Source organism: Vicia villosa, linkage group LG2, assembly GCF_029867415.1.
Source record: "Vicia villosa cultivar HV-30 ecotype Madison, WI linkage group LG2, Vvil1.0, whole genome shotgun sequence".
Lineage (NCBI taxonomy): Eukaryota > Viridiplantae > Streptophyta > Magnoliopsida > Fabales > Fabaceae > Vicia > Vicia villosa.
Window position 1 is genome coordinate 112166078 of NC_081181.1, and position 25183 is coordinate 112191260.

A 25183-nucleotide genomic window follows, 5' to 3' on the forward strand; every position below is an offset into this window, starting at 1 on the left:
AAATCTATTTGAATCCTTATGATTGAAATCACTCAGAGATTTGATTTGGGAAGAGATTTGAAACTTGCTGTTTTTGAACTCAATCCAACTTTAATTAGATTTTTGATTCATTACTGATTGGAAGAAGAAAAAGATTTTCGTACATCACAATTGCTTTCTTTAATTTATTTTATTTTTTTGATTTAAATTAGATAAAATCAAAAATAAATAAACCCAAAATCAAAATGATGCACAAATGGGCTTGGAGATCTTTTGCTATTCATGTTTACACTCCATCAATTAGGCCCGTTTATTCAATATTGCTCCATACATATATATTATTTTTTTTAGATAGCCTAACTTGTATCAACCATTCCTCGCGAATTTCCCTATAGTAAACTCGGGTATTTACTCGAGATTTGATCACAAAATAAACCAATATTGTATCTTTTATGTTTTTCATTATTCGTTTACTTTATTTAAGAATTTAAATAAATAAATTCCAAATAAAATAATAATGATAAAAAATATAAGAGTGGCCTCATGGGTCTTACACAATGGGTTATGAACATGCTTGAGACGGAAATCTTTTGATTTGAGCCTGAACTTCGTCATGGAGATAGTCTAAAGTATCATAAACCATGTGAGGTGTCTTGACTTTGATTTTGAGTAGGATAAATAGTATGGGCAAATTTTGGGGTATGACAGTAGTCATGGCTCTTTGATAAGTTGCCCCTGCGTTCTTTAGTCCAAAAGGCATAACACGATAGCAGAACGTGCCCCAGGAGGTGATGAAAGCTGTTTTTTCCATGTCTTCAGGTGCCATTTTGATTTGGTTGTATCCTGAAAATCCGTCCATGAATGAGAAAACTTTGGATTTTGCTGTACTGTCTACCAACATATCAATATGTGGTAAAGGAAAATCATCCTTAGGGCTAGCTTTGTTCAAATCTCTATAGTCGACGCACATGCGGACTTTTCCGTCTTTCTTAGGAACGGGAACAATGTTAGCTAACCACTGAGGGTATTCTGAAGTGACGAGGAAACCTGCGTTGATCTGCTTTTGAACTTCCTCTTTGATTTTCATGGCCATATCCGGATGAGTTCTTCTTAATTTTTGCTTGACCGGAGGGCATTCTGCTTTTAATGGCAAGTGATGCTCCACTATACTGGTATCCAACCCTGGCATATCTTGATAAGACCAAGCGAAGACATCTGAGAATTCTTTGAGCAGTTGTATCAAACTCTCTCTGATCTCTGAACAGAGCGAAGCTCCAATCTGAACCTCTTTTCTGTTTCCCTCGGAACCAAGGTTAATGATCTCTAGAGGCTCATTGTATGGCTGAATGGCCTCTTCCTTTTGTTGAAGTAACCGTGAAATTTCCTTTGATATTTCTTCGTCTTCTTCTTCCTCTGCCTCGAATACAGGAAACTCAAAGTTTGGAGAAGTCATACGGTCGCACGTTTCAACGGGGTATTTTATGATTAATCTGCATCTGTGTGATAAGTTTTATTTAGACAACGAGGGAAGACTCGGTGTATGCAGTTAATGGAATATTTTGATGTTTTTTAAGGGTGTTTTTTAGGATTACCAATTTCCGAAAAAAAGAAAAGGGAAAACTAAACGAAGGAACAGAATGACATTTTTATTTATTGACAGTCATTTCTTGAAACAAAGACCCTATAAAACAAAACTATATTGCTTTGGGCGAAGCAAAGAGGGACATTTTCCTAGGAAATAGTAAAATGCAAAGCCCTATGAAACATCTCTTCACCCTGGACTATGGTGAGAGGACAAAATAACGGTGAAAATTCCTACTTAGGAGTGCGAACAATAGTTGAAACTTCAACAGCTGTCCAGTAGTGGCGAACCCCATTGTGCACTAAGTAATCTGGAACCTTAGGCTTAAGCTGGCCTGTGGTAGGTCTTGATTTACCAACCATTGTCTTTGCAACACTCAGACGATCTTCTTCTACTTCAGCAGACTGAGCGGTGTGAGCATATCCATTTCCAAGTGGAGTATGTCGATTTTTCTTTTGAGGAAACTTCCAATATTCTGAATGGAGAGACTCGTTGTCGGAGACACTTTCGAGATCATCCTCTTCTGTATTTTGGTCTTGCTCTTCTCCCAAGATGGCATTGACTAGATATGTGAACTCTAGATCCGTAGCCTCGGAAGGTGATTTGGGGATATAATCCTCTATGATGATTTCACCAGATGCTGATGATGAATAGCAAGGGTTATATATCTCTTTTGGCTGAGAGAGGTACTCATAATCAATGTTCCATCCAGTTGGAACAATGTCTTCAAGAGAGATTCTTGAACTTTCAGGAGCAGAGTATTTCACCATGTAGTCGAATTTTCCGCTTGGTTCTCCTAATGTATCCCAAGTCTCTTCGGGGATAGGAGGAACTTCTTCTGATGAACCATGACTTCTGGTGGTGAAGCTGTCAGTAACTTCATCACTGCTTGGTTGAGTCTTACTTTCAGATCCTTTAGTCGGATAACAGCAAGGTGAATCAGACTCTGGTAGGGAGATATATCATGCTTTGTTAAGATAGGATAACCATTCCTCTTCATCGGTGTTTTCTGTACCGATGGTATTGACTGTTTGTTGAACAGGTTGAAGAAAACCTCCACTGCAGAAAGTTTCTTGAATAGGGAGAACTACCTCAATCCCTGGAATAGCTTTTGATGATGTTGGAAAGAATCCAACTCCTGTTCTGCTCTTGTTGTTGGTAGGAATATTAATGTGCCCCCAACCACTGGTAGTGCCATCCTTTACAACTTGGATTGCATCTTTGTATGAAGATATAGATGCTGCTTTCTCTTTTCCTTTGTCCAAGGAAAGTGCTTGGAATTTAGTTCCAACAACTTCTTTTGGTTCTATGTCGGAGAATGATGACAGGTTGCTGACGATCAGAGCTCGTTCTCCACATACGGTCACCAATTTGTCATTTCTTATGAACTTCAGTTTCTGATGAAGTGTTGAAGTAATTGCCCCAGCCTCATGAATCCATGGGCGACCTAGCAAACAACTGTATTGCGCTGGAATGTCCATAACTTGGAAAGTGATTTTGAACGTTTGAGGTCCAATAGTTATGGGAAGATCCACTTCTCCAAAAACTGACTTTCTTGATCCATCAAATGCTTTGACGATGACATGACTTTTTCATAGAGGGTAATCTTCGAAAGATAATCTTGATAATGTTGATTTAGGCATGACATTGAGAGAGGATCCATTGTCTATTAGGACTCCTGTGAGTACATCACCCATGCAGCCAACTGAGATGTGAAGTGGAAGATTGTGGTCCACCCCTTCTTCAGGAAGATCTTTGTCACAGAAACTTAGGTTAGTTCCGGCGGAGATGTTGGCAACGATGTTGTTGAATTGGCTTAGTGTAACACTTGGTTCTACGAAAGCTTGTTCCAAAACTTTCTGTAGAGCTTCCCTATGAGCTTCAGAACTCAATAGCAGGGAAAGAACAGAAATCCTAGACGGAGTATGTAGTAATTGATCTACAATGTTGTATTCACTCCTCTGGATTAACTTCAAGATCTCATCATTTTCTTTCGCTTGAACAGCATTGGTCGGATGATTGTCTCGCCTATGTGGTACTTCCTCCGAAGGTTTCTCCACATTTTCTGTTGTTCTGTTGAAGACTCGTCCACTTCTGGTGACTCGACTAATGTCAGCAATGTTGACAACAGACAGTAATGGTGTTTCCTTACCATTTTCAATGAATGTAGCGTTGTACTTGTATGGTATAGCCTTGCTGGACTCATACGGTACAGGACCTGGTAAGTAGATGACTAGTGGCGTACCTGCTGTCTTCCTGCTGTCATACTTGACTTGCATTGGTTCAACTTGATTAATTTGAGGAGATACGGTAAAGACTTCATCATCTTCTCTATTGGCAAGAACAGTAATGGTATTGTCATCCATCAGCGTTTGAATGTCGTTGCGAACACGCAAACATCCTCGTGAATTTCTTCGACAAATCTCGCATCTACTGTAAGGATGGAAATCTGTTCCAAAGTAGGCAAGTCCATTTAAAGTCTTATGGAACCTGACTACCGATCCTTCAAGATCTTCAACTTTGTAGATTTTGTATTCTCCTGGACATCCTTGAACCATGTTGATGTCATGTTCAGTTCTGACTCGGATATGTTGAATCCATCCTAAGTCCATTTGTTCTTGTAATGCGGCTTGAACTACTGCACATCCTTGATTATTCTTTGGACAAATTCCACATGTGAAGTAGTTGTGAGGTGGTACATGGCCGTACCCAACTTGTCTAGCGTGCATCTTGACAAGATTTTCCCCTATCTGACGGATGTCGTAGATTTGAATGACGTTAGGGTGTTGATCTATCAGATTGACTGAAGCTTCTTTATGTTGCGGCAAAGGATTTGCTTGGACGTTTGGACTAGTATCTTTGAAGGATAGCATTCCGCTCTTCACTAATCGTTGGACGTCAACCTTGAAAGAGAAACAATTCTCAATATTGTGACATGGTGCCCCCTGATGATAGGGACAAGATTGGTCAGCCTGATACCATGGTGAGGAACTGTTTGTAGGATTTGGAGGACTTCTTGTCTGAATGAGTCCTTTTGCCAGTAATGTTGGAAACAATTCTGCATACGGCATTGGTATGGGGTCAAAGGCAGGATACCTTGGAGCCCGATTGTTGTAATTTAGAGGTCGAACCTGTTGCTGAGGTTGCTGCGACCTTTGTTGAATTTGCTGTTGCGGGACCTGAGGTTGATAAGCTGGCGCTGAGTTAACAACCGGAGTTATTGCTGCAACTTGAGGTTGGAATTTCTTCTTGATTTTGTGCAAGACATTACTGACATCTTGATCCTTTTTCTTCTGGAAAGAACTTCCATACTTCCTTGGACCAATAGAAGATTCTGGTTCTTTGTTCAAGCGTCCTTCCCGAACTGATTCTTCTAAACGTACACCCATGTTTACCATCTCGGTAAAGTCACTTGGTGCACTTGCAACCATTCGTCCGTAGTAAAATGGACTCAAAGTTTTGAGATAGATTTTCGTCATTTCTTTCTCTTCAAGTGGTGGACAAATTTGAGCAGCAACTTCACGCCATCTCTGAGCGTATTCCTTGAAGCTTTCTCTATCCTTTTGAGTCATGGCCCGGAGTTGATCTCTGTCGGGAGCCATATCCAGATTGTACTTATACTGTTTGACGAAGGCCTCTCCGAGGTCTCGAAAAGTACGAATCTCTGAACTATCCAAGTTCATGTACCATTTGAGTGCAGCACCAGTCAGGCTGTCTTGAAAATAATGAATGAGAAATTGTTGATTATCAGTCTGAGTTGACATTCTTCGAGCGTACATTACGAGATGACTTTGTGGGCATGAATTCCCTTTGTACTTCTCGAACTCTGGTACTTTGAATTTGTGAGGAATCTTAACATTTGGAACCAGACAGAGGTCTGCAGCATTCTTTCCAAATAGATCTTGTCCTCGAAGAGTCTTGAGTTCCTTCTGCATTTGCAGAAACTATTCTTGGAACTCGTCCAATCTTTCATACACGCCAGCATCCTCACTTGGAGCGTGATGATATACTTGTCCGCCCTGCGGGGGAAAAGTATGCATAATCGGTCGTGGAGAGGCCATGACAGCAGATCTTGGAATCTCAGTATTCTGTTGTGCGAAACCCATTGCCGTTGCTCTTGGAACTTCAATTTCCAGAGGTTTGTAACCCTCCGGTGGACGCATATCCATGGTGACTTTTGGAGCTTCAGAAGCTGGAGGTATGTACCCTTCTGGAGTAAAGTTATACGGCATGCCCCAAGGTCGATCAGGCGGCATGGTATACTGAGGAATAGGAGTAGAAACAATCTCGGAAACCACAGTCCTTTGCGGTTCTTCTGGCGTTGGTCGATTTTGCGCAACTACCAGGGCTTCTACCATACTATTGAGTCTTTCAACAGTACCTTTGAGAGTGTTAATCTCTTCTCTGAGTTCTTCATTCTCTTGCTCAAAGTCTTCCATTCTTTTCTTGCGACATGAACGAGTGTTGTATGGATGAGACATCTTGAATGTCTTGGTTCACCTCCTTCTCCTCCTCTCTTTTTGGAGAAAGGAAAGTGACTATTAGATCCGCGACAATTCTCGTATTAGTGCGTACAACTAAAGCGATGTATGATATGCAATTAAGTTAATATTTTTCAAGGAAACACCATAATTACGTTATGAAACATCAAACTTTTATTAATTAAGCGAAAATGCCGTTTTTACACACTTTGAAAAGGGAAGTACAGAGAAACTGAGAGAAAGGACTCTAAAATTTTGACGAAGAGCCGACTTCACGTTCTAACATCTTCTTCTGTTTCTTGAGCTGAGCGTTCTCTGACGTGAGCTGATCGATGATCCAGGAAGCAGGAGGGATATGATGAGAAAGTGATGATTGTGTCACTTGTCGATCGAGTACTTCAAGTAACTCATCCTTCCTTCTTAGGATGTTCTGAATCTCAACATTTTCCGTGTTGACGATTCGATGCTTGTTCTTCCAAGCATTCCTTTCTTGGCATACCTTGTTTAATGCCGCTTGCAGTTTTTCAACATCGGTGGAGAAAAGGTAGATTGGTTCCCTTAGGGGAATAGGTTCTTGATGTTGATATGGCATCCTGAGCTTGAATGCTCTGACGCGTACCCATTGAAGGTAAGGATCCAGGGAGATGCAAAGATGTTTTCCTAACAATCTTCTCCCCTTGCTGTGTACAAGACGCCAGGCTTGGACAATTTCCTTCTTCAGCATGTTTCCATGATCGTCGATGTTCTTGAAGAACAGACCCTCCAATTGGATGTTACTTGGTATATTTTTCATGGGATAGCCGTATTGACGACGGGCTAAAGCTGGATTGTAACTGATTCCTCCCTTAGTTCCAATAAGGGGTACGTTGGGAAAACTTCCCAACTGAAGATGATCTTGGTTTCGTCGTTGTCAGGACTACACCACTCAATATCCGTATGAGTGAGAGACATGATTTTCTGTGACCAGTAAAGGCCATCCCTCATGTTCCAGAAAGTGCTAGACTTCGGTAGGTGCGAAACGAACCATTCGTATAACAACGGTACGCAGCATGTGATTAATCCTCCTCGCTGCAGGTTTCTTGAATGCACAGAGTGATAAGCATCCGCAAGCAAGGTTGGAACTGGATTTCCAATTAAGAAGATCTTAATTGCGTTGATGTCGACGAAATCGTTAATGTTAGGAAACAAAAACAATCCGTAGATAAGCAAAGCCAAGATTTCCTCAAAAGCGCTCATATCTTGGATGCTGACGAAGTACCGAGCTTGATTAAACAGGAATTTGGAGGGCAATCCTTGAATTCCTCCTCTACTCACCATATGAGTTCTGATGTCGACTACGTTCAAAGGAGTAGTTGCAGCAATGATAATGTCGGCAGGATTCTTTTCCAAACCGGAGTACGGATCTTGCGCGTACACGGGTATTCCAATCAGACGAGAGTACTCCTCCAACGTAGGCATGAGATGATAATCTGGAAAGGTGAAACAGTGATACGTTGGATCGTAAAACTGTACCAAGGTGGGAAGGATTCCATCCACAATGTTGGTATTGAGCAAAGGCAGAAGTTTTCCATACTTCTCCTTGAAAGCCTGGGGGTTGACCACCAGTTTTCCGAGCTTTCCCAGTTCCTCGACCTGGGGAATCTTGAAGGTGTATTTCCTAGCTCTCTTTCTTCCGTAATCCATAGTATAGATCCTTAAGTCCTTTCTCCGTTTCTCTCTTTCTATGAAGTTTAAAACGTTCGTTATTTAGTTTCCTTGAAAAACGACTTGAAAAAGACTCTCTTTTTTTTTTAGTTTTTAGTTGTTATTTAATGAATGATGCATGAATGCATGAATGCACACACAAGAGTTTTAAACAAACATGGCGTTGAAGGGTATAGTGGTCATGAAGTCAAAACGCAAACCTCGCCCCAATGGTAAACTAAGGATAAGGATTTTTGTACCTGTAGAGCGGGTTCTAGGGGTCTCAGAGTTTTTGCTCAACCTTAAAGATACGTTGATTGGTATCTATAAGAGAGTTTTCTCTGAGTGTAGTATCTGCGTGATAATTACTTTCGTAATCAGCGCTCTACGTCCTAAAAAAGGCTTTAAGTGGGGTTAATGTGTTTCTAGGTCCTCCTGGTACAAATCAGTCTCGAAACGCAGTGGCGCAGTTAATCACAACCAGCCAGGCAAATCCCAAGAGTAGACTTGGAAACCAAGATTAGAGGGTCTTCACCGGGAAGACATCCTCCATCCTATCTTATGTTGCACTCAAATCCGGGTATAGGATTTCTCACCACAAGGGGGAATCAAGCCCTTTCCCGATACAGAATAAACAAAATAAACAAATATATATGCAACAAACACATGATATGACACAGAGGTTAGATAGGACCTCTCTTGTTTGAGGGGGAATTTGGCATCCCTAATTCCTCATTGGGGCTGGACCAGCAACAGGTCAACCATTGGTTTGGATGAAAAACCAAGGTTTTTAACACTTATATCCCCAGCAGAGTCGCCATTTTTCTGTGGTGGTCGTTTTCTTTACCTCCCCGTTTCACTTGGGAGGACGGCACGCTAGACCCTTCACGCGAAATTTGGAAGGAGAATGCGCCCGTGGTGGGAGGAATTTTGTTTCAGTTCTTCCTACGATATCACACGAACTTTCTTATTGTCCTACGAGTAGGAAAGGGAAAAAAAGATCTCAACTAAACCCTAAGAGTTTGCTAAGTGTGGGGATTTCACCTAGACTAGAAATTCTGGAGTCCGGGGGGTCGGTTATACATAGGGAAGTGTTTAAACACCCTACATATCTGTAGTACTCTACAGGAACCTTCTCTGTGTCATTGTGATTGTGTTTATTGCTAATGTTTGGGAAAGTTTCTCCTTTGTGTTAGGAGAAGGAATTGAATTGATTAAAGAAAGACAGACAGACAGACAAACTGACTATTTTTGGTATTTTATTAGCTCGCTGAGATTCCTTGTGAACCTCATGCCTACATATCCCTAGTGGAAGTCAGAGCTTAATGTAGTTCGGGGAACTAACTAGGGAAATTAAATGTTTTTGGTGCCTTGCTTGAAGCTCAAGGTTGAAGCTTTGAATTAAATCTCTGTTTACAGTAAAGAGACATGAAATCATCTTTACAGAGAGGTATTTGTACTATTCTACCACAAACATTTTGAAAGAGTGACAGAATAACTGGATTCATTTCATTCAAGAGGGGGACCTTACTTGTGTGTTTGCAAGTATGCCAGTCAGATGCCTCTTAAATGAAAGAAAGATGCTCATCCAAATTAGGGAAAGTTACCACAAGTCTGGGTTTTACTGCCAGCTCATGCCTTTCAAAATCCTAAATGGGAGACTTGATTGAAATTGAAATTGAAATTGAAATGTTGAAATGTTTGTTTGTTTGAATGTGGTAGAGTAGTAAAAATATCTCTCTATAGAGATAAGCTATGTCTATCTACTGTATGAAAGATTTGACTTTAGCTTGCTTGCATGAGGCCCAAGCTTGAGGCTTTTTGATTGATTAATTATTATTGACTCTGGGAGATGACTCCACTGGGGATTAATTACAGGGTATTTTTGTGTTCTGTACGAAGCCCAGAATTGAGGCTGACTCTATTTGGAGAGTGTTTATTTGATGGATTTTTATTTGGTGTTCTGTACAAAGCCCAGAATTGAGGCTGACTCTAGCTAGGGAAGACATTATTTTCTGCCTTGTACAAAGCCCAAGGTTGTGGCTGACTCTTAAATAAACTGAGTATGGATGGCTCTATGGGTAAAAGATCCTAGGTGTTAGGAATCTTTGACACATGAAAATATGGTTTAATCTGCCTTGTACAAAGCCCAAGGTTGTGGCTACTGAATGATGAAGAACTCACTGGGGAGACTCTATTATCTGCCTTGTACAATGCCCAAGGTTGAGGATGACTCTTGACAGGGGAGTTTTATTGTTTGGTGCCTTGTATGAAGCCCAAGGTTGAGGCTAACTGTTTTTGTTGATTTTGACTCTACTGAAGAGTTTATTTATTAAAAGACTGTTTTTCTTTGGAAGCTAACCCTTTCCAGGGATTTTGACTCAGCTGGAGGAAATTATCTCCTAAGAGAATGAATCTTTGGTTTTCAAAGGACTGATTTTATTGAAATGAAAGAATGTGTTGGAGGCTAACCCTTTCCAGGGGTTTTTATTAAAATGATAGAATGATTTGGAGGCTAACCCTTTCCAGGGGTTTTTGATTAAAATGAAGGCAGAAAGATTATCTAGTGGAGACTTCTTGTTTAAAGCCCAAGATGAAGGCTGACACTTGCTGAGGATGATCAAACATGGATCCTAGACTCTGCTAAGGAAGATTGATGAAGATAAGGGTGACAGAGACTGTCCATGTCTCTCATTCCAAAAATGTACTCAATGTAAAATTGAGACAAACTTAGCTTGTTTAAAGTCTGGTTTAAATTGGAAGAAACTCACCAGGGTAGGCTAAAAGGTAACTAAAGACCTGTTCCTATGTTTATAAGAAACCTGAGGGGTCCTTGTATACAGGCTCAAGAGGAAGCTGAAAATGCTTTTAAGAAGCCTGTGGGTCCTTGTACAAAGCCCAAGAGGAGGCTAATCGAGGGTCCTTGTTATAGCACAAGAGAAAGCTATGTAGTTTTGAACTTATTTTGGCTCTAAGCAAATGGGTAAGAGGTTTCACCGGGAATAATTCCTCTTTGGGTGGATGTGTCCTATTTTTTGGATTCTAAGGTTTTTGCCAAGATGTTTCACCGGGAATAATTCATCTTGGTGGTTTGAACTACAGATCTCTAATTAGGAAAGAGCCTTCACCGGGAAGACATTCTCAATCCTAGGCCATATTCCTATAATATATATATATATATATATATATATATATATATATATATATATAGTTTAACTGTCCTAGGGTTTACACTCAAACGTAGTTCTAAACTAATATATATGCACAGTTTATATTTGACAGTAATTTAAATAAAGACTGTAAATTGAAAGCTTGTAAAGCCTAACCTGGATGGAGTGGAGGCCTTTGAAGAAGTATATACAGAGCCTTACCAGTATTTGTGTTGTTTTGATAACAGTTGAATATTTATGATAAACAGTTAAGGGTTTTGAAAAACAGAAGAAGTGAAGATGGACAAAGGTCACATAGGTATCTGAAGAGTTTCACCTGGAATAATGCCCTTCAAATACCAGAAGAATGTTTTGGAAAACAGAAAGGAGATTTTGAAAATACAGTTTTTGAAAACAAACTATGAAAAGAAAGAAGGTGTTGGGTCTTACACTCTATTAGAGGCCCACTTGAAAAATGATTTATTGTTTATGAAAACAGTTGATTTGATTACTGTTGTAAAAACAGTTGAATGATGATTGAAATGATTTATAAGGTTTTGTTGTTTGAAAATCCTTAATCATCTGTTTGATCGGAGATTGAAAACAGTTTTGCAAATTGACAAAAGTCAACTTAATTAAGGCAAAGATGAAATCTATACCTAATTAAGACCTAAATAATTAGGGTTTTATCATAAATTTATTCACAAAGTAATTAGGTTAAAACAAAATGAAAATATATATTTTAAAGTATTTAAGAAAACATTTAAAACATACTATTTTAAACCTAATTAAAATACAAGAAATAAATAATATTTTTATGATTTTTTTGATTATTCATAAAATAGATGTATTAAATAATAAGTGTGTGAAAAATGGAGTGAAAATAAATTAATTTGATAGATGAATTAATTGTGTGAAGTTATGAGAAAAAAAATGAAGGAAATTAGTGGTAAAAAAATGATTTTGTCTCCTCCAAGGTTTGAACACACGCCCTTTAGGTCACACACCCAAAACCAACACCACTGAGCCAGCGCGCGTATGGTGATAGTAAACTGACTCCTTTGCAATTCATATGTTATTCAAGTGTATAGAAGCAAAAAAGAAAAAAAAATCAAAAGGTCTGGGGCGAGGGGGATTCGAACCCCAGACCTTGGGCACGCGCAACACACAAACACTCTTTACCACTGGGCTATAACGATTTAGTCGTTAATGAAACAGGTATCATTCAAAATAAAATAAACTCAACCCTGAATTTGAAATTTGCGCGCCACCACCATTGTCATCTTCAACCTCTAGCTTTGAATTTTTGAAAATCTGAACTCTCTCAACTCTCAACCATTTGCAACGATGTAAACATGAAACTTGTTCTAAAGTCACTCACGATTCTGAATATGTAACTAACATAAATTTATATTAACTACATCTAACTAATTTACTAAAAAACGTGAAGAACCCTAAAATTTGAAAATCAAATTAAATGACTATACTGAAAGATAAATGAATGATGATAGAGGGTTTTCAATCCTCTTATGATGCTGAACAAGATAGAATCGAGCTTTATCACAAAGAGTACTTGAATTAAAGAGATGGAGTTCAAGAACTTACCTCTGAAAATGGAGGTCGTGAGGATGATGGAGAGCACCTGGGCTTGTATGAATGATTCCAAAAGCTTCCTTGGGACTCAGTGATGCTAACTGAATGCTTGTTATAACTTCAATTCTCCTGAATTGCTCTATGGACCTCCCTCGATTTGAGCTTCAAGTAGACATGGAGAGTGTTGAATCTTGAGTTACAGATGAGCTGCAGCCATCTGGATAGCTTCACCACACCCTAAGGAACGTGTTTGAACACTTAGGTTTGCTTGACACCTTCTGAATTACTCCATAGACCTCCAACTGCAACAGCTCCAAGTAGGAAGTGAAGATGATGATTCTCCACGTTCAGAAGTGATCCAGGTGTTTGGATCACCTCAAATGATCCCCTTTGAGATGTTAGAATGCTTACTTTCCAAAGATAAGCTCTGGTTTGAAGAAATCGATTCTTCTTGCCAAAGAACTTTGAAAAACCATAAGCATGAGAAGAGAAAGAGAAAGCAAGGATTATAGTTGCTTTGGTGTGTTTCTGAATGAGGAAGAGCTCTCTATTTATAGGCAAATCATTCAGTATAGATTGAGAGAATAAGCTTGCTTAGTGAAGTGAATTTGGTTTCTTAGCCATGAAGAAATTTCAAAGAATATCCAAGTGTGATCATTGCATTTTCGAGCCAGCTCCCCATCCATTGATTCTATCTGATCTTAGGGAAGATTTCAGATGCAAAGTGAGCTCTAATTGGTTGGTGAGAAGATTCCTTGGGTGATTCATCAATTTGCCATAAATTCACAAATGTAATCATTACATAATCACATGTTCTTGTTTTAGGAATCTTCCTCAATTATTATGGCATGGTGAAAATGAATGCATGGCATGTTTTCAGATGTGTTATGGGTCGTGTAGCATCCATATTTGAGGTCATGTGCTCAAAATTGCAAAGTTCAAAAATGTACATGACCTATAATTTCACTTCATGAGGCCAGCTTTGAACAAGCATAACTCTTAGCTCAAAATGAATTTGGAGAAGGTTGAACACAATTTGGAAAGCCCTAAACATCTACTTCAAATCATTAGTTTGGAGTTTCTTCAGAATCCTTTGGCAAATTTGTGAAAAATGAGGCCAAAGTTGGAAGAAAACTAGGTTAAAAACACTTAGAAAATTTTCTAAGTGTTTATGACCTAAAACTTAAAAATCTCCAAATCTCTTAAATGATTGATTTCTTGAAAAAAAGTTGCATTGTAAGATGTTGTTTTATTTTGCAAGATCTACAACTTTCATGTTGGAAGTTTTTTGAGTTGTGTAGGTGAAATTTTGAGTTCTCACCATGCCTTCAAAAAACCCTAATTCCCGACTTTTCGCTCCTTGATGAATTTCTTTGAATTTCTTTGGTCAAATGACTTTAATATCCATATATTGATGATATTGATCTTTGAAAGTCATGGTTTGACCAAAAATCTTAAAAGTCAAAGGTGATCCCATACAGTTGACTTTTTCCAAATAAAGTGAAAATTTGGACTTTTGTGTAGAAACAAGATCTCCTCATCAAATGAGTGATGTAAATGGATTATATGGAGGTAGTAGAGGTTCTTGAATCATGTCTTGAGTTTTGGATCCATGCCCTGATTAAAAGTCAACTATTCTGGTGAATTAGGTCAAAAACCCTAATTGTCGACCAGGTGAAAATGATGGCTGTAGACTTTGAATTGAGGTGTGATGTCCAGTAGATCTTGTAATATGAGCTATTTGAAAATGATTGATGTCTTTGAATGATCCCCTGGGGCTTTTTAGGGTTTCCCAAAGGTGATCCCTGATTTTAGTCCTTGATAGACTCAAAACCCTAGTCTGGTGATCTGAGTAAACCTATACTCAGATGACTGGGTGTCTAATCAATCATAGGTGAAAAAGAATGAAGCCCTTGAGTCTTATGATTGTATTAGAGACTAATCCTTCTATTGATTGATCCTTTGCCTGAGTTTTCTTGTCTTTGAACATCCTTGATTGAATGCCAGGCTGCTCTGGGTATTTGCTTTGACCTGATAAATATCCTGAAGACATGTCATCTCAGGGGGGTCAAAAATTAGGGTATGACAGGTACCGTACTTCAGTGCGTACTTCAACAGGGGCAACTCCTTTTTCTCTAGTATACGGCATGGAAGCTGTACTCCCGGTAGAGGTTGAAATCCCGTCATTGAGAGTCCTCATGGAAACTAAGTTATCAGAGGCTGAATGGTGTCAAAGCATATACGATCAGTTGAACTTAATCGAAGAAAAATGTATGACTGCTCTATGCCATGGACAGTTATACCAAGCAAGGATGAAACAAGCCTTCAACAAAAAGGTTCGACCTCGTGAATTTCAAGAAGGCGACCTCGTGCTTAAAAAGCTCTTGTCTTTTCAACCAGATTCTAGGGGCAAATGGTCTCCTAATTACGAAGGCCCGTATGTTGTCAAAAGAACATTTTCTGGCGGCGCCATGACTCTTGCAACCATGGATGGTGATGAACTCCCACATCCTGTGAATGCTGATGCAGTCAAGAAATACTTTGTCTAAAAAAGACAAAAGAACAGCTCGGTAAGTCGAAAACCCGCAAAGGGCGACTTAGGCAAAAATGAGCATTTCGGTGGACTGAAAACCCGAAAGGGCGGTCCAGGAAAAAATTAGAAACAATAAACAGAAAAATTCATCCTGGTAGATTGAAAACCTGAAAGGGCAATCTAGGCAAAAAATTAAGGATTTATGACAAAGTAACTGCATCAGTCCATACTTCGTCATCTGAGGAGTCTTTTTCATCAAAGGATCTTCAATCAAATCCTCGCCAATCTGAAGCGACAAGCACAGTTGGAACTCAAAGTTGTTAGGGGGAATAGTGGTTATTGCTTTCAATGTAGCCTTTTCCGCATAATTACCATTTCCAACTTTTGTAAATACTCCATGGAATCACGCCTTTAGCTGATTTCCATCCTATTAAATAAATTTGAGCCTTGTGCCCATTTGTTTGCAATCTCTAATTTCTTTTAGCTTGCAAAATGACGCTTTAATTGTGTTAATCACTTTTGAAAGAAAAAAAAAAGAAAAAAAAAGTTTTAAATGAATTTACTTTTCCTTTCTTTTCAAAATAAAAGCGAAACTTTCCTTTGAGTTGTGAACAACAGAAGGAAACATCAACAACTGTCTCCATAGGATGAACAAAAGGATTCTCCCTGAGAGTTGCTCTCTTCTACAAAAAAGAGGTTATGAGACAACGGTATTCTTGTCACAAGAAATTCCTGAACCAATTACCCCTCGTGGTAGAAAAGGTTCTTCTATCCCCAGTGAAGAAGATCTTTTATCCCCCGTGAAGAAGTTCTTCCATCTCAATAAGAAAAGATGCTTATCTTCCTCAGAGAAGTTTAAAGCTTGCAACACCATTCATCACCCGTGTTATCTACACCGTGTTGAAAATTTTTTGCCGAGTATCTGGTTACATTGCGACGTCAGTCCCTCTCCAGTATATACTTCCCTGTCTGTCAGTATCGTTAGCATGCATGCGACATTCATGACATTCATCATTCATACATATTTGCATCATTTATGCATTCTTGCATTTTTCAATGTTTGCTTCAAAATCACTTGTTTAGGATATATCTATCCCCCAAAAAAAAAAAGAGAAAAAAAGAAGAAGAAGAGGTATGGGCGTGTCATCTCTCCAGTAGGTTGTCACCCATAAGCATAAAGAATATCTTCTTTCTCCAGTTCCCCACTGAGATCATTCCTCGTGGAAGAAGGTTGCTTTAGTTTTTTCCTCTCCAAAATAAAGGAGAAAATCCCCAGTTGAGTTCATTCCTCATGGGTACAAAGTCTTGTTTGACTGTTTCTTTCCAAATCATTCATGGTTAGAACCCTGTCTTTACCAGAGATTCAAATTCCGATTCCTCAAATAGAGTCGAGAAAAGTTAAACCATAAACAATAGCCTCATCATCTGAGCAGTTTATGTTTCTTTCAAAAGATTTTCCTCTCTAGGAAATCAATCATGAAGACCATTTGACAATCAGGGCCCTATTACTGTTCACAAGGATGAATAACCAGTAATTTCCCTAACAAAGTCTCCAGGATCATTTTATCACTCGGTTGATAATTGATCATGTCTTCAAAACCGCTATCACGAGGCTGGTAGTCGGAAACCTTCTTGTTCTGGTTATATTATTTAACATGTATATCACAAGGCTGATAGTCGGTAATATTAACCGAACCTTTGAAACTCTTTTTACCTTGTCAAGTCTATCACAATGCTGATAGTCGGTAATATAGTTTCATACCTTTCACCTTCGCATTATTAAACAAGTCTATCCCCATGCTGATAGTCGATAATGTCAATAGGTAAGCTTTTCTTACAAAGCTATCATTCCCCGGTAAAGCATACACTTGCTTTCCCAAAAGAAAAACGGATTCTCTTCCTAAAACGGATTGAGACATCCTTCCCGATCTCTTGTCCTCAGTGGAGTCAGTTCTTGATATCCCCTCGGTAAAGATATCTTTGCATCATTCGCAATTTTGGTATCTTAGGTCCAAAATTTGCGTCTTCTGATATTTAAGTCTCTTCTACCCTATCAAAACGAAGATTTTCAATCTTCATATCTCAGGTTGAAGAAACTTAAATAGGGGCATCTGTCATACCCCAATTTTTGACCTAAGATACCACCTCATATCATTTGCATATGCATCATTTGCATCTCTAACAAATTGCATAGCTTGTGTTTGCTACTTGTGCTCAGCAGGGTTTAATAAAGAAATCATTCATCAGTACAAGCAACAACCAATTATGGTTTTGTTCTCCCTTCATCTCAAATGGACTATCTTCATCAATAATCAACATTTGGTCCTCAAAGATTCATTTCAACAAGCTCAAAGGCTCTGAATCAACCAGATTAGGGTTTTGACTGAAGATAGCATACTCTTGACTTTTGCTCAGGATTTGACCTAATGACCTGGGACATGACCTCAGGACCCCAAGTACATCATTTTGACCTAATATATTGGCTCAAGACATCTCCTACACAAGGATTAATCAACAGTGAAATTTCAAATCATCAGATTAGGGTTTTGAACTATCAGGGACTGAAATCAGGGATCACATTTGGGAAACCCTAAAAAGCTCCAGGGGATCACTCAAAGGTTTCAATCATATTAAAATGATCCCTATGACAATATCCAATGGAAATTACATCTCAATTCAAGACCCACAGTCATCAATTTCATCAGGTCGACAATTAGGGTTTTTGACCTAATTCACTTGAACAACTGACTTTTTAATCAAAACATGATGCCACAACTTAAACTATGTCTCAAGGTCCTCCAATAACTCAATTTGATCCATTCATACCACTCATTTGGTGAGGATAGCCTGGTTCATTTGAAATCTCCAGAAACGCGATTCGTCTGAAAAAGTCAACTGTACAAGATCACCATTGACTTTTGGGGAATTTTGGTCAACCATGACTTTTGAAGTTCTGAATCACCAATATATGATATATGAAGTCATTTGATCAAGAAAAATCAAGAAAATTAATCAAGAATCAAAAAGTCAAAAGTTTGACTTTTATACTTAGAAAATTTTCTAAGTGTTTTTCAATGGTTATTTCCAAACTTTGGAAGGGAATAACTAAAAATTTCACCTACAAACTGAAAAAAAACTTCCAACATGAAAGTTGTAGATTTTGATCCAATAAACAACTTTGTCACAAAAAATGATTTTCCAAAAGATCAACCATTTAAGAGATATGGAGCTTCAAAGTTGGTATCTTTTGAAAATTTCACTTAAAATCTCATTTTCTTCAAAGTTCATGGATCTTTTTCACCCATTTCCTTAAAGGTCTTGAAGAAACTTTCAACTAGGATTTTGAAGTGTGTAACATGAGCTTTCCAAAATGTCCAAGAGCATGAAAAAATATGGAGCATAGCTATGGCTTTGAATTATGCATTTAGTGATCATTTTCACTTGAAATTTCAAACCATTTTCACTAAGTTTCAATACTATATGACCTATAATTCAAGTAATGATGCATCAATGCAATAATTGAGAGATATTTTCTGATTTGAAGATCAGAATGGAAGAGGATAAGAATCTTGGAAGATTAACCATGGTTAAGTCACTTTTAACCATTTGCATTTAATGTAAAGATTCCATTTTATCTCCAAATGCCAAATCACCATTCTTTGATCAACTTGCAAAGCTCTGCATTCAGAATCCTTGGCCTATAAATAGAGGTTCAAATCACTCTTCAAATCACACCAAAACCTCACAATCATAGATTTTCTCTCTTCTTTCTTAAGTTGCAAGTTTCATGAGTTTCAAAGAGGTAGAAAACTCAACCTCCAAATCCTTGAAGTTATGGCCAAAGTGATGGTTCTAACATCTCATAAACATCATATGGGATGTGTTTGATCCACTCACACCCCCCAAAAACACCTAAAACTCAAAATCACTCTTCAACCTCCATGTTTGCATATGGTGAACCTTATCATGCCAATTCTCATACCAAGCCATATCTGTCCAAACTAACCTTCTAAACATCATCCATATGCTTCATATGAACTGTTCCAACCATCATACATGATCTGAAACACCAAAATCATCAAATTCGATCCTCACTCCATAGCTCTGCAGATCGGGTCCCATGGCTATGCTCAGATGAATTCAGTCCACTCCAAGCATCCAGACATGTTCTATAATCATCATTGAAGCTATCCAGATCATTACAAAGCATCTGCAACACCTCCAACTCAAAATTCAATCTCCAGTTTGGCCGTTTTTGAAGGTAAGCCTCATGAACTTCAAACTCATACATACATGCATTATAAATGAAAAATTGAGTTGCCATCTTGTTTCTGCACTATCGCTAATCAATAGCCCTCAATCAATTTCACAATTCATCAATCATACACGATTTCATGTTCAAATTCAGAATTAGGGTTCTTCGTGTTCATCACAAAATTGATCACCTTAGAGCAAAAATAAATGAATTATGAGGGCACCATCATGATCCTCGTGAAAAAACGAGTGAGATAGACCCTTCACTTGATCAATTTGGTTCAGTTTTGAGAAAATTCAAATTCAAATAGGGATTGTGTTCTTGGCGCGTTTTTTGGTTCATGAGTTTTGAATTTTAGTTGGAAAATATATTCTATCAAACGCGTGTTACTTACAAGCCACAAGCGTGGCTCAGTTGGTTGTTGTTTTGGTTGGTGACCTCAGGGTCACGAGTTCAAGTCCCCTAGGGACCAAACCTCTTTTTTTATCACTTATTTTCTTTCATTTTTTTAACAACTTCATCAATTATTTTAACCAATCAAAATTAATTATTTTTACTTCATTTTTTGAACACTTCATATTTAATATATATATTTTATGAATATCCAAGAAAATCACAAAAAAATATTTATTTAATACATTTTCATTAAGTTTAAAATGACATGTTTTTACGTGTTTTTTAATACTTTAAATATTGTTTTTTCATTTGATTTTCAAACATAATCACTTGTAAATATTTTGTGATCAAACCCTAATTACTTAGGTCTTAATTAAGCATGAAATTTGTTTTTTATCTTAATTAAGTTGACTTTTGTCAAAATTCAAACCGTTTTAAAACAAACGATCATAGTTTTTCAAAACGATAAACCATTTATTTTTGGTTTTCTTTTCAAAAGAAACTATTGATTAAATCTTTTTGGATTGATCAATTCATTTTCAAAGCCATGGGCCTCTCGAATATTAGAGAGTGTAAGTCCCTTTCCTTTTTCTTTGAAACAGTAAACTTCTTTCAAAACTTTCAAACTGTTTTCAAACGACGAAACCTCGCGTTTTTTATAATAAAACAATCAACCATGTTTTATAAAATAAAACATGGGCCTCCACATAGGTATAAGCCCCATTCCTTTACATGAAATTAGGTATTTCATTGTACATACACCTTTTTGTACATACCTCGATCAATTTGATTTTTTAACTTTGAATAACAAAACAAAAATGAAGGTTTTCTTTAAATCTTCCCAAAAATACCATGGGCCTCCATGTAGGTATAAGTCCCAATCTCCTTTTGTAAATATTTGTTTACATAGCCTTGAATAAACTCAAATGGGCCTCTCCCCGAGTATAAGTCCCGAGCCCCGTGTATACCAATGGATCATGCTTACAGGTATATTTCCTTCATAAACTCCATTATATACACACACCTTGACATATATATGTAACTGTTCATATTTGTTCATGTACTTGTTCATATTTGTTCGTACTTGTTCATATTTGTGATTGTGTTATATATACTTGTTCAACTTAGTACAACACTAGGTTCCCCATAGCCTCCTATTGGGCTTCGTGCAAAGAATCTCCCTAGTTTAGGTTAGGACATAGAGTATGGTTTCCTGGTGAAATCGCTTTAAGAGCTCAAACCAACTATACCATGCCTCCTCTTGGGCTTCGTACAAACGACTTGTCCCTCCCATAGCCTTCTCTTGGGCTTACAATGCAATGACCCTCGATTGTCCCTCCCATAGCCTCCTCTTGGGCTTACAATGCAAGGACCCTCGGATAGCCTCCTCTTGGGCTTCGTACAAGGACCCACAGGCTTCTTATAAGCATCCCCAATATCCAAAACAAATACCCTAGGAGATTAGACATTTATCATCTCTATGATAGGAGTATCTTTTCTATATCATCACAAATAATCAATCAATCAAATTTCTTTTTGCCACAAGGCTGGCTAATCAATCAAACCGTTTTGCCACCATACTGGCTGATTAATCAAAGTTTTTGTCACAAGGCTGACTTCATTGAAACTTTTGCCACAAGGCTGGCTGATTAATCAAAACTTTTTGTCACAAGGCTGACTTCATTGAAAGTTTTTGCTATAAGGCTGGCTAAACAAAAACATATTTATCATTCTAAGCGCCATAAGTGGCACAGCCCAGGGCTTATAATGAAACGATTTCAAACAAAAATCAAACAGATGTATGTGATGATATAGATTAGATACATCGAACATTAAGATGACATTTGTCTCTTATCCTTTGCTACCACTAGCATAAGTGGGAACTACGATTGCTCTGACTTTCTCAACGTCCTTTTGAGAATACGTAGGCACAAGGTCGTATCCTTGGCGAGCAAAACTTCTCCCTCAAACCACTCAAACCTTAGCACCCGTAGACCCCGAGCTACAGATGCTCTGATTCCCTCTAAGGGATATGTATGCAGAGGATCGCGATGATCTTTGCGAGCATAATCAAACAAACACCTTAGGTCCCACCTATTTCACAAGAACCTCCACCATAACATAGAATGAAAAACATAGCAAAGAAACCTATAGAGTACTATAGATACGTTGGGTGCTAATACCTTCCCTTCGTATAACCAACCCTCTTACCCGGAATCTCTCCCCCACTTTTTAGGTTATTCCAGCTTTTTTCCTTTTCCTACTTTGGAAACAATAAAAAGTTTGGTCGAAACAAAAGAAAAATCATTTTTATGAGCACTCGAGACCAAAGAAGGCATCAGGTGTCTCATCCCGAAAAAGATATCGATTTTTCCCCGCGACAGCTATGAAGTCTAATCTCTGACTGACAAAAGGAACGTTAGAAGCTACAAAAGGCAAAGTCAGTAAAAGCAGAGAAAAGCATGGCCCGAGGTAGTTGACAAAACAGTGAAAACATTAAATGCAAAGCTGTCCAGTCACGCAATGCATTAAATGCATTTCAAGGTCATCTTCTCAAACGCCTATGTATAGTGAAGTTCTGATCAGAAGCAAACACAACTCTTGCAAGTATAATGAAACGATGCGGAATTCAAATCATACGAACTTCATCTTCAACCTCACATACTTTGTAATATTTAGTGAGTGTTAAGCATAGAACTTAAGAGAAATATCACATTTGTGATTATAGCTTTCTAAGAAGCAATTCAAACTCTTGTAACATTTATTTTACATTGATTGTAAAAGGTTCCTAGAGTGATCAGTGAGATCAGTAGACTCTAGAAGACTTAGAACTTTCTAAGTGTTGAATTCCTAGAGTGGTCAAGGTGTGATCAGTATACTCTAGAAGACTTAGAGTGTTTCTAAGTGGATAACCATTGTAATCAAGATTGATTTGTGGATTAAATCCTCAGTTGAGGTAAATCACTCTAAGGGGGTGGACTGGAGTAGTTTCGTTAACAACGAACCCGGATAAAAATATTGTGTTCATTGTTTTTATCTTAAGAGTTTTTAAAGTTACACTTATTCAAAACCCCCCTTTCTAAGTGTTTTTCTTTCCTTCAATTGGCATCAGAGCACCGGTTCTAGGTGAAAGCACTTAACCGTGTTAGAAAAAGATTCAGGGAGAAAAGCACAAATTCAATATGGTTGATATTGTTACATCAGCTTCTACATCTGCTTCAAATGATCAACACAACCATGGAAATGGATATTCTAGACCACCAGTTTTTGATGGTGAAAACTTTGAATACGGGAAAGACAAATTGGAAAGTTATTTTCTTGGTCTAGATGGTGATTTATGGGACTTGCTTGTGGATGGTTACAAACATCCAGTAAATGCTACTGGAGCAAAGATGTCAAGACAAGTAATGAGTGATGATCAAAAGAAACAATTTAAAAATCATCATAAGTCAAGGACTATTATGCTAAATGCTATTTCTCATTCTGAATACGAGAAGATATTAAACAAGGAAACTGCCCATGACATCTTTGAGTCATTAAATATGACTCACAAAGGAAATGCCCAAGTCCAAGAGACAAAAGCTCTTGCATTAATCCATAAGTATGAAGCCTTCAAGATGGAGGATGATGAAAACATTGAAACAATGTTCTCAAGATTTCAAACTCTAATTGCTGGATTAAGAGTGCTTGACAAGGGATATACAAAGGATGATCACGTCAAGAAGATCATCAGAAGCTTGCCCAGAAGATGGGGCCCAATGGTGACTACAATCAAGATAGCGAAGAATCTGAATGAAGTCTCTTTGGAAGAGCTGATCAACACCGTGAGAAGTCATGAAATAGAGTTGGATGCTAATGAACCTAAAAAGAAAGGTAAGTCTATTGCTTTAAAATCTTTGAATAAAAAGTGCACTAACGCTTTTTAGGCGGAGGAAGAAGATTCTGAAGAATTAGAATTAGAAGAAGAAGAAGAAGATAAACTGTCCATGATCTCCAGAAGGGTAAACCAACTCTGGAAGAGTAAGCCAAGGAAGTTCAAGAACTTCATAAGTTCTAAAAAGCCTGAAAAAGGAGAATCTTCTGGAATCAGAAGATCTAACAAAAAGAAGGTCATGTTCTTTGAGTGCAAGGAGCCAGGACATTACAAGAGTGAGAAACCCAAGAAGAATTTCCAAAAGAAGAAAGGTCTTATGGCAACTTGGGATGATTCAGATTCATCAGAATCAGAATTAGACTCTGAAGACAAGCAAGCCAACATAGCGCTGATGGCTACTGTGGATGATGAATCAGAATCTACATCAGAATCAGACTCTGACTCTGAAGAGGTATTTTCTGAACTGTCTAGAGATGAGCTAGCTTCCAGTTTAGCTGAAATTCTGGAAATCAAGGCTAAGCTTAGTATCAAATACAAAAAGCTGAGAAAGCTCTTTGCATCTGAAACTAAGAAGCTTGAATTAGAAAATTCTGAAATCAAAGAAATTTTTTTAAAACTATCCAAAGATGCTGAGTCATCTTCTGGTTCAGAAAAATCTATTCCAAGCTTGAACAATATTCTTAAAGAATATGACTTGACTTTCAGGAAGTTCTTATCTAGAGGTATTGGAAGAAGTCAACTTTCCTCTATGATATATGCTATTTCTGGAAACAAGAGAGTTGACATCAGTTATGAGGGTGAAACCCCATACAAACTTGAACCTGTAGATGATATGAAAATCACATACAAGCCATTGTATGATCAGTTCAAGTATGGCCACTCCCATGATATTAGGCTCACATCACATGCTAAAAGTTTTCACGTTACACACACTAAGAAGCATGTGACACAAAATAGAAAATATCATGTTGCTCAAAATAAGGAATATCATGTTGTTCCTCCTATTGTTTATCATGCTAAACCCAAGTTCAATCAGAACTTGAGGAAAACTAACAAGAAAGGACCCAAGAAAATGTGGGTACCTAAGGAGAAGATAATTTCTGTTGCAGATATCCTTGGCAACAAAGAAGGCAAAGCAAAACTTGTCATGGTACCTGGACTCTGGATGCTTGCGGCACATGACGGGAAAAAGGTCTATGTTCCAAGACCTGGTGCTTAAGTCCGCTGGAGAAGTCAAGTTTGGAGGGAATCAAAAAGGTCTATTGGTAACTCTCCTTCCATAACTAATGTACTTCTTGTAGATGGATTAACTCATAACTTAGTGTCAATAAGTCAATTAAGTAACAATGGTTATGACATAATATTTAATAAAAAGTCTTGCAAATCTATAAGTCAGAAGGATGACTCAATCCTATTTACAGGCAAGATAAAGAACAACATTTACAAGATTGATCTTCAAGATCTTAAGAATTAGAAGGTAACTTGTCTTATGTCTGTTAGCGAAGAGCAATGGGTCTGGCACAGAAGATTAGGCCATGCTAGTTTGAGAAAGATTTCTCAGATTCAGAAACTAAATCTGGTCAGAGGACTCCCTAATCTGAAATATAAATCAGATGCTCTTTGCAAAGCATGTCAGAAAGGGAAGTTTTCCAAACCTG